The following is a 13630-nucleotide window of genomic DNA, read 5'->3' as shown; positions in this document are numbered from 1 at the left end:
CTGTTTGCCACTTTGGAAAGGGGTGTTTATTTGAAAGAATAGGGCCAGGGATGGTACTCTGTGAAATGGCTGCCATATAAACAGTTCCTTGCTCTGTTTATGGACCTGCCCCAGTCCCAGGGCTGTGGCCAGATTTGGACATAACTTGACAGGTCTGTGCTTTGGTGCTGCTCAGCATTATGTAAGTCTCACTCCTCCCAAAACAAGGCAAGCAAGCTCATTTCCCCATAGTCCCAGACCCTCCTGGGAGGAGGATAAAGATCCAGTCTGAAACACAAACCCTGACACAGAGCCTGATGTGCTGCCCTCACAAACTCAGCCCTCTCTTATCACCACACGTGGCTAAACAAAAGCTGGATTCTTTTGACTGAAAGCAAAACCAGGTTTTCAACTCCTTTCCCCATCAATACTGAATCCAATATCTAAATTTAGATTTGAAAAAGTTTCTCAAAGAGAACTAATGAAAATTATATGACTTTTTAAACAATCTATTAATTTTCTCTCTTTGTATTAAGAGGCTGTTTCAAAAATGGTTATGGCTGAATTCCAAAACCCTGCGCTAGAAGACATGCAAGGAGAGCACAAAACATCTTCTATAAAAAGATTTTTCAACTGGGAAGGTAAATATGTCCATTTACCAAGCAGGCTAAGCCTGCAGATGCAAGAGGCCTTGCTAAAATAATTGAAAATGTAAGCTGCATGACAGAGCTGGGAGCAGAGCTCTGCACACACACACACTCTGCAGTGATCCCAGCCGTGGAACTGTGCCCACCCCAGCAATAACTGGAGTCAGAGCAGGGATTCATGCAGACAGGGCTGCTCCACAGTCTGGCTCCTGCACCCTGTGCTAGATATTCATCCTGATCTCAGCAGGAAAGCATGTGTTTGCAGAGCTGGCTTGGGCTGCACAAAGTTAAACTCTTTATTAAATTTTCTACTTGGCAGTAGTCAGCAACAACTTTTGAGCATGCTAAAAAAGTTTATTTTTGAGATCCAAATTTATACAGTGGAGTGCAGCACATGTTTTCTGAATCAATGTTTTTCCCCTCCTTCCCTGTGGAGATCAGGGCTGCAATTTTTCCAGAGATGTTTAAGATTAAGAGTCTAGCCCCCCTTTTCAGAAATTCAAAATTTTAACTGGCTATGATGCCTGCAGTGTAACCATTCAGTACTACAGGCACTGTTTTTAATCATAATTTTTGGGTTTGATCAGTTCATGATCCAGTGAGAGGTGCTACTTGAGAAAAGAAGGTACAAGCAAAGAGTTGAGGTTAAAGATGCTTGAATGCAGGCTGCTATAAATAATTAATTTTGCCTTGGTTTTTGGTTTGTTTGTTGTTTTTTTTCCAATCATGCAAATTTGATCATATTTAGAAATAACCAGAACTTTTACAATGAGTTTTCTAATCTTCAAAGCAGCTCTTTTCCAAACACCTGAAACCCCCAAATTTTTTAACTTTCATTAAATATCAAGTTCACAAAAAACCTCTTCTAAGTGGGTAGTTACCTTACTAACTGGGTTAATTGCTAAAAGCATAAGCCAGCTCTTAGCAACATATAAAACCCATGGAATGCATAGCTTTATAAAATACAGATTGAACTTTTGAAAGCTCAGATTTAACTAGCTATTGGCTGACTGTAACACTGGTTATCAATAAATCCAGTTTGTGTCACAAAATTGATCCTACACATGTACAAGTTAACACAGAATCTGGCAACAGTGTATTTTAAAAACACCGCCATGCAATCTTTAAACAAGCTGAATTAAATCTCAGAAAACCTGCCAGCACCTATAAACATAGACAAATTGACCTTTCCACCACCCCCTGTGCTCATTCTTGCCAAAAGAAAATTACACACAAAAGATGAAATCGCTCTCAAACCTATCTGCCAAGCCCACAAGGGGAATTCAGATCACATTTTCTATCTATAAAATGTCCATTTTAGCCACTAAAGCAGGAGCTACAAATACAGAACATTTAATGCCAGTGTCAACTGCTAAAACCAACTCCATAATGTAAAACCTCTGTCCCTCCTCTGCTCAATTACACATTGCAACCAAATCCACTTTCAGCTGGAATCCTGTGCATCAATGACTCCCTTTTTCAGGGCACAGAGACTTCCTACTGAAGAAACACGGAGGACCATTGCTGGAGGAGAATGAAGCACTTACAGCAAGCTGCAGATTTAATTCTCCACTAATTCTGCAAGACAAAAGTGTTGTCTTAAAGCACACAGGTTATGTTTGCAGTTCAATCAATGCTGACATGACAAAATATATTGACAAGGTTTTAAAGAGGGCACTTTCCCCAGCTGTGCCCTGCTGGGTTACCTAACAGTGACACCGTGTGAGGAGCTGTATGTCACAGACATCTTTTATGAAAAATCCTTTCCTTAGGATTTTTCCTCCTGAGAAGCTGAGAGGCCTCAGGAACAAAATGTAAACAATGGTTATCTGCTGCTGTGGAATGCAACAGGTGGATCTGTGATTGGTCTCATGTGGTTGTTTCTAATTAATGGCCAATCACCGTCAGCTGGCTCGGACTCTGTCCGAGACACAAGCCTTTGTTATTCATTCCTTCTTTTTCTATTCTCAGCTAGCCTTCTGATGAAATCCTTTCTTCTATTCCTTTAGTATAGTTTTAATATAATATATATATCATAAAATAATAAATCAAGCCTTCTGAAACATGGAGTCAAATCCTCGTCTCTTCCCTCATGCTCGGACTCCCGTGAACACGGTCACAGCTGTGCCCTGCTGGGTTACCTAACAGTGACACCGGGTGAAGAGCTGTAAACTTTACAGCCTCTGAGGTTGAATGCTTTTCTGCCAAGCACAGCATCACCAATATTCCAGGGGACAGGGAGAATTTTCCCTGCTGCTTGCACAGTGCCAGGGTCTCTCTGGAACAGCCAATCTCCTCCGTCTCCCCCCTTTCCCATCACCAGGAATGTGAGCAGTGGGGTTTGCAATCCTGTACCTGACAGCTGAAATCACACATTCATTGTGCTCCAGCCCCTCAGGGTGAGTTTATGGCTAAACCTGGGTAAGGGAAAGCTCCCTTCTCATAGGAAAATTACTTGATGCAATACTCAGATGTTACTGATGCACTGAGAAATAACTGAAGAGCGAGACCCCTGAGAAGACACTTCATCACCCTCCCAAGCACCATGGAAAGAACAATTTACTGGTTTCTTGAGCAGTGCTGATACATTTCCTGCTCAGAATAAAACAAATCTGAGGCCCAGCAGCTTCTTTTCAATCAGGGCATCCTTTAGGTTGCATTAAAAAAAATTTAAAAAAGCAAAAGTTCAGATATAAATTATTAACCACATTAAATCAGTTCAATGGTAGAAATTTGTTTATGGTTACTTAATAGGTGCAAACAGGGGACATTACCAAGCTGCTGAGATCCCTCCAACTGAAGCAACAAATTACAAGTTTTCAACCCCCCTCCACATTATTTCAACTGCACATATTTTAACATTTTTAACTTGGTGGAGTTAGAATTCCAGAGAAATCATTATTTCAAAAAAGATAAAATTAAGTACAATTAAGTTTCTACTGAATTAAGTAGAATTCTAACAGCAAGTTGTGGGAAAGAAGAGCACTAGGGTTTACATAGCAAAATTTTCTCTTTTTTAAACAATGCAACACTTGTGTAGCTACAATGGAATGCTACTCCCACTAGATTTCAACTGCACTTCTGCAAAGTAGCACATGTAGATAGACAAAATAGGAAGTGTTCTTGGATGGAAAGTACAGCTTTTCAGTTGAAGAAACTGTGGCTGTTCATAAAACTAAACTTCGATGTAAAAATGTTTACATAGTACAAACACGTGCAGCTAAACTTATTGTGCTCCAATTTCAGTTTTACGCACACAAAAAAGGAAAAATCAAGTAAATTAGGACATTTTTATGAAAAGAGAAGTATTAGTGGTACATACAAGGACTAGCATTTGGAATTAGCCTAAATATGCCAAAGTGTCAATGACAGTGGAACCAGTCACAGAAAATCTATTTTTAATTATAAGGAAATATAAGGGGTTCCAGGCATCTCATTTGCAGTGTAAGCTGATTTCAGAGTATTCCACTTTAGAAAAAATAATCTATTACAAGAAACTACTACATTAACATTTAGTTTTCTCTTTTGTGTCTTTATCACTTCCTAAAAATTAAGTGAAGACAGATAAAATGTATTTCAAGAACGAATATGATGAAACTGATATATGACATAGCACACCCTGCTACACAAAAAATGCTTGGAAGTTCTTTTATGTGCAAAACATCCTTAAAATGGAAGGAGAACTGCCTGGGAAGCTCACACACCTACAAAGAATTGCATCACAGGGAAGATACTGGACTTGTTGCCAGTCCAGGCACAACTGGGTGTCCTGGTATTCTCACTGCCACCAGGATTTTACTGGTCTTGGAGCATAGACGCCAACTTAACCAAATTTAGACCCTCTCTGTTCCTTCAGGTCTCAGCAGACAAGTCAAAAAAGCAAAAGAGGCAAATCAAAATTTTGCATGGAGTGTGTGTTTCCTGATTAAATCAAAGCAATTGACATTACAGGTAAGATTTAGGCCTCACCAAGGACAGCCAGCACCTCAAAATCAAAACAGAGAATTATCTAGCAAAAACAATGCACTGAATACCAACCAAGAAAAGAACAATAAAGTGGAAAATGGAAAGTCCTTCAAAATATGTGACAACCATTATCTAAAAACTCTTTGCTGCGTGGGAGTTGACTGTGGATTGAACTTTGAGGAGCACCCTGGGGTTCACAGCTCGTTCAGCTTTTGCTGCCCTGCACTGTACCTGAGAACCAGGAACGTTTTATTTGCAATGCATTTGCTTGAGATCATCCATCTGCACACTCTGCTGCCACACAGCTCTTTCAGGAGCTGCCAGCACTGCCCAACCCTTCAGACTAGGTGGGTTTTCCCATGCAGTACATCTCCTTTTTACCAATAATTCCTCAAAATCTATATTAAAAAGCACACACCATGCACCAAGCAGACAGATTGCAATTAAGCTTGTGGCTACAGATAAGGGCAATAAGCAATTAATGATAAAAAGTATCCAGGAACCAGCTTTCATGTTTTCCCCCAAAAATAAGAAGGGGATGTGTTAAAAACAAAACACATAAGCCAATAGTGAAATACACGTTATTACTGCCCATTTATCTCTTTATGAGTAACTGTTTGAGGAGATACAAATACCACAATATTTAGGCACATTTTCTTCCTTGGCACAGGTGGCTACTGTGAGAAATAATCAAGTCATGAAATGCTCCAAGTTCTGCTTTCTGGTGGTTTAATCCTTTAATTTTTCCCTTACTCTTTATATAGGCTTTAGGAACAAATTAATCCAACAATTTTGAACTAACACACGTCTATGAAGCAAACTGCAGAGCTGGCTCAAGTAAACCTCTCCAATGATCCCTATGAAATTAATTGTTGAATTTCTCATCATCTTTAAAATGCATTTTTCTCTGAAAAGATGCAGCTCCCTAATTAAAGGCAGGAAGGCAGTTCATGGAAACTCAGATTTTTGTTGGTATACACACAGGCAAACTCAGCAGGTCCCCCTAAGCCTGGCAATCTATCTGCTTCTTTCAGAGCAATTTTGGGATGAGGACAAACAGTGGGAAAGGCAGGTGGCAAAAGTGTAGCTATCAGCAAAGGTAGAGCTGAGCAGAGGCACACACCTCACCATCAGAACCTTGAACCTTGGCACAAATAGATGTGACCTAAGCATTCCATGATCAGAGGCGGGACGATGCTGTTCTGAAGCTCACAACAACAACTGAGCAGGGAGGTGTGGAGTTCAGGCCCAAGTGTGGAACCGTTGCTTGGAAAATGAGCTGTAAACTTGCTCCACATTGTTCAAGCTGCTTCCAGCTGCCAAACCCAACTGAAAGTTTTACCAGGAGATACTTTCCAATGTTGTCACTATCAGAGACCAACTTCCTTATTGCTTAAATAGGGTGATGATGAGCAGGCTACAAAATCTGAGAAAGGATTAGATGGGCCAGTCTTGCGTGACTAGTCACAAAATTTCCTTTAATTCATTGCCAAAACCAAGAGAATCTGAGGACCAATGCAGCCAGGAATATCACAAGAAATACACTTTTCCAGAGGGAAAATAGACCCAACAATTCTCATTAAAAATGAACATACACAAAAAAAAAAAAAAAATTGCAGCAATATTTCCTAAAAGAGCACCTAAAACTGCAGACCCATTTGCTTTAAATGATTTCATCTCTTTGGTCCTCTGGGACTTCCAGACATATTGACAAACTAAACTGGTCTAACTACTCTGGCATCTTGGCATGTAATCATTTAAAACAGAGACACTTCCTAACTTGTGCAAAATTGAAACATTTGTTTGAGAATAATTAGTGCCTTAGCCCAACAACGCTTGGCAGATTTTTCTCATTAGTTGAGAAAAATGATTGAGGCAGGCAGACAAGCAAGCAGACTTTGTCAGGCATTCTGTGAAAATAATTTGGACCACACACTTGGCTGCAGAGCCAGATAACGTATGTCATTCTTTGCTATCTTAACAGGTAGGATTAAAAAAAAAAACAACAAGAAACAACCATCTGGCACTGAAAACTGAATTGAGAGGACTTTTCACATCTTTAGCACAGCCCTTCCGTGTTCTCTGTGCAAGCCACAATGATCAAGTCATCCAGTGTTAGGCCCCCACTTATATTCTTTTCTATTTCCTATTGTACAGTCAGAACCAGAGCTGAAAATATTCATTGTGAGTCACAGGCCGTGCAGGTCCCAGAACAATATTTGCAGAGAATTCATGCTGGGATAGCCAACTGTGCTTTCCTTCTCCAGGGATGTTTTAACGTGCAGAGCATGTTCAAGGCAAACTGGGATCAAGGAAATATCAAATCACAACATGTTTTAGCAGGCTGTACAACATGTTTCCTTTCTGAGGTCCTTCCAGAGATCAGACTACTACAAACAAAGACAAAGCTCAGGGAGCCAGGTAACTTTAACTGTACCAAACCAAACTTCACAGGGTTCATTCCATAAATGTAACTATTTGCTAATTTAAGTTAAACATTCATATATCAATGCAACTAAATTAGGCACAGGATGGATAAAAGCTTTTTGTCCTCCAGATATATCAAGAATTTCTGAAGTGTATTTTATACTATTTCAGTGAGAAAGCAAATTTCAGCCTTTGACATGAATTTGTAAAACAAATCAGCTGGTCAAACCATCAGATGTAAACTGATATAGTACAATTTATAAATGTCAAATTATGAAATAATTACATTTGCTAGCAACATTTACATATTTCCCATGTCTGCCTGCAGCCTTTAAGTAGCCATTTGGCCTATTATGCTTAGATAACCACCTGGAACTCCTCTCTGGGAAAGTTCCCAAGTCTAGACACTAAAAATCACATATGTTTCCAATTATGAGAAACTATTCCTATAAGGCCGACATAAATCTCCTACATCAACAATCAGTTGCCAATTATATCACATTCCACAATATGCCTTCTTACTATAACTAATTTATGGAATGCTTAGCCTAGAAAAATCAATAAAATTAGGAGAAAAAAAGAAGTAAAAATATCAGACCTTGACATCAGGGTGAACATTTGAACCCAAAAGTTAGTTTTGTATGGAAGAAAAGCTGCAATGAACTGGATCAACAGAACTATAAATTGTACAATATAAAAAGGTTCATTGTGCAAGAAGTGTTGGCTGTTACCCACAGGATCCATCACTCTCAATACTGCATCAAGTAACAAGAGTCTTTAAAACACATTTAACAAAAGATTGGTGGGGTTTTGTCTTGCTGTGTTACACATCCACTACACAAGAGGCCAGAATCGCAGTAAGAGTTTTTGAGCAGTGTAACAAAATCCAGTGAGATCTGATCTGCTTCCTGTCAATCACTTGATTGACAGGAAATACTTTTACCATGGTTGTAAACAGCAACTGCCAAAAATCAGCTGATTTTTAGGAAACTCTAGAAAACAAAGATGATTCAAAATGAGATTAGTGGGAAAACAGCCTTTACCAAAAAGCAAGCTGCTTACAGGAAGAATGACATTTTATACATAATATATGTACATACAGAGAGGGAGATATCACACTTTACAGGACTAGTAAAAACACCTGTAATTCACCTAAAGGATTAAGAGCATTTTCCCTTTGTTTCCCACTGAGTGGATTGATTCATCTGCTTTCTAGAACCAAGCAGTAGCACCTTAATGTTTATGGATGTCACTATATTAATTTAAGCACTATTTAATTCTTTATGAAAAATTATGATTTTTTCAGTAAAAACAGTGTAGTTTCATTTTTAAACTGTGAATTTGTTCTGAAAATTATAATTTCCCTCAGTTTACCAATGGGGAAGGGCATCCAGAAATAAAAGGACTGGAGTCTTTTTTTCAGGACTAAGGATTCCTGAGGATTACAGCCCCTCTGTGAAGGCAAGTCAATCAACCTTTTCAGATTATATGTTATCAAATATGTTAGTTTGTTTTGTTGGCAGTATCTTATATAGAAAACATTAAATAAGCAACAAAAAAACTCTGCTCTTTTTCTACTTGTCCTTGTTTTGTTCTCTCTAGCATGTAAAGCTGATCAAATTTTTTTTCTAGTCTATCAATTTTGAAAGGAAAATCTCAGGTCCTGCCCAGCAATCATCATGACAATTTAAATTTCAGCATGAAATTAGATTAACTTAGATTTGATCTCAACAGGAACAAGAGTGTCCCTCCTTTGCTATATTCAGACTATTTTAGTCTAGACTTCTGTAATATATTCTACTGGAATGTTCCCCTTTGCACAAATAAGCAATATGCAGTAATGGAAAAATAGGTCTAACTACATAAACCATGGAGAACAATCTTTTGACATCTAAATCAGACCAATCCCATGTTCCTCTAGACCCCTGCTGCTGGAATACTTCAGCATCTCCTGTTGTCAGCACTTGCATAAAAATAAGAGAAAAACAGCAAAACTCTACAAAGCTGTCTTCTGAAATTACCAGAGAAAAGTTTAGTATGTGATTGCATTCATTTAAGTTCAACAAATTCCTGACGTTCTGATGACTGCAGAACATTCTAGGGAAAATTGTACTTGTCAAATTGCTTAAAGTATTTCTTTTCCTAAATACCATAAATTGCAATGAAAGTTGGTCAGAATCTTAATTTCAGCAACAGTTCAGAATCAGAAATACCTCTGATAGACAGAAAATATATAACATTAAGGCTGCAGTTTGTCTCCTTCACAGTCATTAGAAGTTGTTCCTTGGAACACAGGAGTCACCTCAATAATGTTTCAACTAGGAATTATTTGGCATGAGCCTTAAATTTATGATAACACAAGGAATATTATCTTCCTTTATAGGATTTTCCACAAGTTAATATATTCAGCAAAGCAATAGTGCAAAAAAAAGGGAATTTTGGGACAGGAGTTTCAAGGTTAGTCTCTTTTTCTCAGTATTTGAGGTCTTTAAATCTTCAAAGCATGGAGTGTCAGCACATACACCTCATTTGGGAGGTCCATCGGTAGTAAAACATGGAGAGTAGTTATCACCTTTCACACCTTAGAAGTGATCTACATCCCAAAGAACTCCGAGCAGCAGCTCAGTGTTGATGAGACTACAATAACAAAGCACTTAGGTACATTGTGCTACCATTACCTTAGGAACGGTGCACATTCAATTTTGTCCTTCATTCTTCCTCTTGAAATGGAATTATCATCCAGGTTAATATATCTGCCTGTATAAACAGCTCATTCGAGGTTTAGCAAAAAAAAAAAAAAAAAAAAGAAACTTAGAAAAGCATAGATGCAAATGAATTGTTTGAAAGAAATTGAAATTTTCCCCCAAACAAAGAATGGTTTTAAAACCCACAATTTCTTAGTATTATTGTTAGATTAAACCCAATATAATTACAAACCAAACAATTATCGGAATGCTAATTTCATGGACAGCACATTAATTCATCTCTTTTCTCATTTCCTAATTATTCACCTTATAACACCAAGTTACATTACTGCTTACCTTCAAGCAATTCCTGAAAACAACATTGTGTGAGGCAGAGGAACTTTGAGGTGTTTTTAATGATATCTTCAAAGAGTAAAAACTTGGCACAGTGCTGGAAAAGAAAATTCATGCTTAACCTGGAAAAAAAATTGGATTAAGATTAATCATTCAAAAGCAAAACACACTTGCTTTTTATGTTTTAAGAACTTTATATACTGTTTAGTTTTTGCATTAATGGCCTCACTTCTGTGAGCAACTTAAAACCTTATATATTTTATTCACTCCAATTACCTTTTTCAGACATGTTCTAAAGGAAATCCCCTAAACATCCAAGGAAGTCCCTCTTTTTTGACAAGTGGCCTAGTATTTCAGAATTATTCTTTTCCCATACATATATAGGGCTTAATATCAATACAAAACCACTAATGGCTAAATCCCATTGACTTCCAGTTAAATACAGACTTCCCACCTACCAGGGTTACTTTTGAAAGTATATAGATATCCAAAAATACAGATCAAGAATTGCATTTTCAAGAGTACTTAATGGTTTAAACCATATTTCATACATTCCTGTGGAAACTACATACCTCACCTGGTTAGATCCTTCTGAAAATCCTAGAAGGTGCCTGTAAGTGGGAATTTTAATCCTGATCCTTTCTATCCATGAGTACTAGACTTTACAAGCACTACTCTTTGAGCACCGTTACTCATTTTTTATCATTTAAATTTTTTTCACTCTGCAGTAGAGATATCTGCATATACTGTATTACAACTGTACTGGTTAGGTGCAGTTGTGATTATTTTGGAATTAGGTTATGACATAAAAATAAAGCAGCAAAATCTCAAAAACTTTCATTGACTTGACAGAAAGAACTGCAGTTGGGAGACTGTGAGAAGGTGGTTGTTTTGATTTTCCAAACCCACAGAAATGCAATATTTAGTAGCAGCATGTGACAACTGCATTGGCAGCATTTCCAAAAACCACAGGCGTGCCCATGCCCCACCCGCTGTGCCAAACAAGACACTCAGCACTCCAGCACCAGGTGGGGAAAAAGGACAGCAGGACAGGGAGAAATAAGGATTGATCCTCTGCCCACTGCAGGCAGTGAGGATTTTATCACTGCATTACAAGCAGTAGAACCATTAATTGCCTTACCTGCAAGACAGAGCATGAGAGCTCTTAAAAAGAAAGGTAGGATAAAATAAAAAACAGCAGTGATGTGTCAGTAACCATAATATAATCAGGGATAATTTGTGACCTAATTGAGAAACAGAGGCAGGGAGATAAATTTCCCCAGTGCTGTGTGAAACATTAGATGCACACCCTAATAAAGATGATGAGATTTGTGTCTCTAATTTGGCCTGAAGTGCACAAACTGTCCTATCCTCAAATATTTCTCCAAGTGCATTTTTCAAGTTTCAGCAAAGGAAGGAGTGCAGATTATGTGGCTTGGAATGAAATGAGCCATCCATCAATAAATACAGCAGCAGTAATAAGCAATGAAATTAGCTGGGATAGGGCATAACCAGCAAATAAAAAAAGAGGAAAAGGCAGAAGAGGTGATGCTGAGGATACACAGTTAACATGAGGCAAAATGAATGATAAATAGGGAGAGGCAGAGACTGTGAAAAAGGAAAGTGTCATTCACCAGCGGTGACACACTAACACACTTTGCCAGGATGGATGGACTCAGGGATCAGACAAGGCACAAGGAGCAGCTGCATGGGTATGTTACTGACAGACAGACAGACCTGAGAGAGATCAAATGCTTGTTACATCCCAGTGTGAACGGGGGGACAGATGACGGATTTCTTAAAGAGGGCTATGGTCTACTAAGAGAAGAAGCTGAAATGCTGTAGAACTTTGGCTCATATAGCTGCAGATGCTGTTTTAATCTAAGAAATAATACAACATCCTAAATTCTCAATGAGAAGGAAATTACTTTCCAAGATTTTTCAGAAGTTAAGCTGGGGAAGCAAGCAGGTATTTACATTTCTGGTTAGACACAGATCCCTCAAGACAAGAGTGGCAGTGAAACAGGGACAGGCTCATTTTTCCTAGAGCTAAATCCTGCCTGAAGAAAAACACATCACATTTACTTCAGAGACCTTCCTTCACCAAGCAAGGAAAACAAACAAAATCCTACTTTTTGCAAGAAAGCAAAATTCTAATAAAGAGCATTAAGTCAAACTCTTCTGGTTTTTCAGACTCTCAAGTAAAGCTCCACACCCTGGCTACTAAAACTCACCTGAGGCAACCCTGTACCTCTCCTGCAATGCTCAGCAAGCCAGTGGAACACTTAATGAAAGACAGCATGCAAGTGTTTGTAGGGCACTGTAAAGAACATTGAAAAAGGCAAAATCACAGAGAAAAATTGGATTTTGTTAAGTTTAACTTTGATATCAAAACAGAAACCTACATTTTAATCACCAATGAGAAGTACAAAGCTGAGAACAGCAAGCAAATTATTTTTACAGCAAAGTGTTCCTTACAATGCCCTTTTCAATTGTTTTCATTGCAGTGGGCAAAATCCCACAAGGCTCCAAGGGAGGACAGGTTCACCTCTCAGGTTTACTATAAATAGGAAAAAAAATCCCCTGTTACAAACACCCAGTAGTCAGAGAAAGAAGACAAAGAGCAGGAGCACAAACAGATAAGCCAAACTGAAAAGCTCCCAGAACAACACAGCAGGTTTCACCTCTCCACCTCCAGAGAATGTCTAAGTCATCCTACCTTCCACCTCAGGAAGCTGCCACTTGCACTAGAGCAAACAGAGCTGAGGACATGCTTTGTGTTATTCACAATACTCAGATTAGGAGGCTCCTGGGAGGAGACATGCACACGCCTGTGTGAGAGATCCCTCAGAGCCTTGGGCGCTGGCTGCAGGATATCCCTGCACACAACATCAGCACATCAGCTAAATTGGGTGGAAGAGCAAATGACACGCAGCAAAGGACCCCTCTCAGATGTGCTGTGTCAGGAGAAGGCTCATGCAGCTCTGAGGCAGGACTGCAAACATCTGTCAGGCACAACAGGCTCCACTCACTGCTGGGAGGCAGCTCCTTTAAACTCTTCCAACAGCAAAAAATAGTTTCCACACCAGCTTTGACTTTCTAGGAGAATTCCCCAAGGGTGGAAAAGCCACCACATGATATTTCACGGAATTAGATCAGCAATTTGCTAGTCCTTGTGCGGCAATTGGTACAGCAGGGTGTGGAAAGGGCAAACACTTCAGTATGTGGACAATACCTCAAACAGCTAGAAATGCATTAAACCAGCTTTTATTCAGCTCTGTGCTTACACCAGGATGAGTCTTGGCCTGTATTTAGTTGAGTACAAGATGGCTTACAGATTTTTTTTTTCTTCTAAACTTGTATGGGACAGGGGTCTGAACTGGAGCCAGAACACACATTAAAGCAGCACCCTTTAGGTAGGATGCACCATTATTCACAAGAATTTGTGAACATTTTGAAGCTCGGGACGTGCTTGGTAAGAATTCTCGACATCTGGTCATGTCTGAGTCCAACATCACTGAGGTCTGAGCCACTGGGATTTTCACAAAGCAGCTGCAGAATATTGCCTGGCTG

General features: G+C 39.0%; 1 long non-coding RNA gene across 1 annotated transcript in view; it reads right to left on the bottom strand.

Moving 5' to 3' along the window:
* LOC115907438 overlaps positions 1–10237 on the bottom strand; it is a 39360-nt gene extending 29123 nt beyond the window's left edge. Inside the window, exons 1-2 of the long non-coding RNA XR_004061047.1 lie at positions 10061–10237; positions 9698–9776 (exon numbers count right to left, since the gene is read on the bottom strand). This is a non-coding gene — a long non-coding RNA (uncharacterized LOC115907438). The remainder of the gene's footprint in view (positions 1–9697; positions 9777–10060) is intronic.
* Positions 10238–13630: the final 3393 nt, after the last annotated feature.

This window comes from Camarhynchus parvulus, chromosome 10, assembly GCF_901933205.1.
Source record: "Camarhynchus parvulus chromosome 10, STF_HiC, whole genome shotgun sequence".
NCBI lineage: Eukaryota > Metazoa > Chordata > Aves > Passeriformes > Thraupidae > Camarhynchus > Camarhynchus parvulus.
Note: the sequence above shows the minus strand (reverse complement) of the source record. Positions and strands in the feature narration are given on the sequence as shown.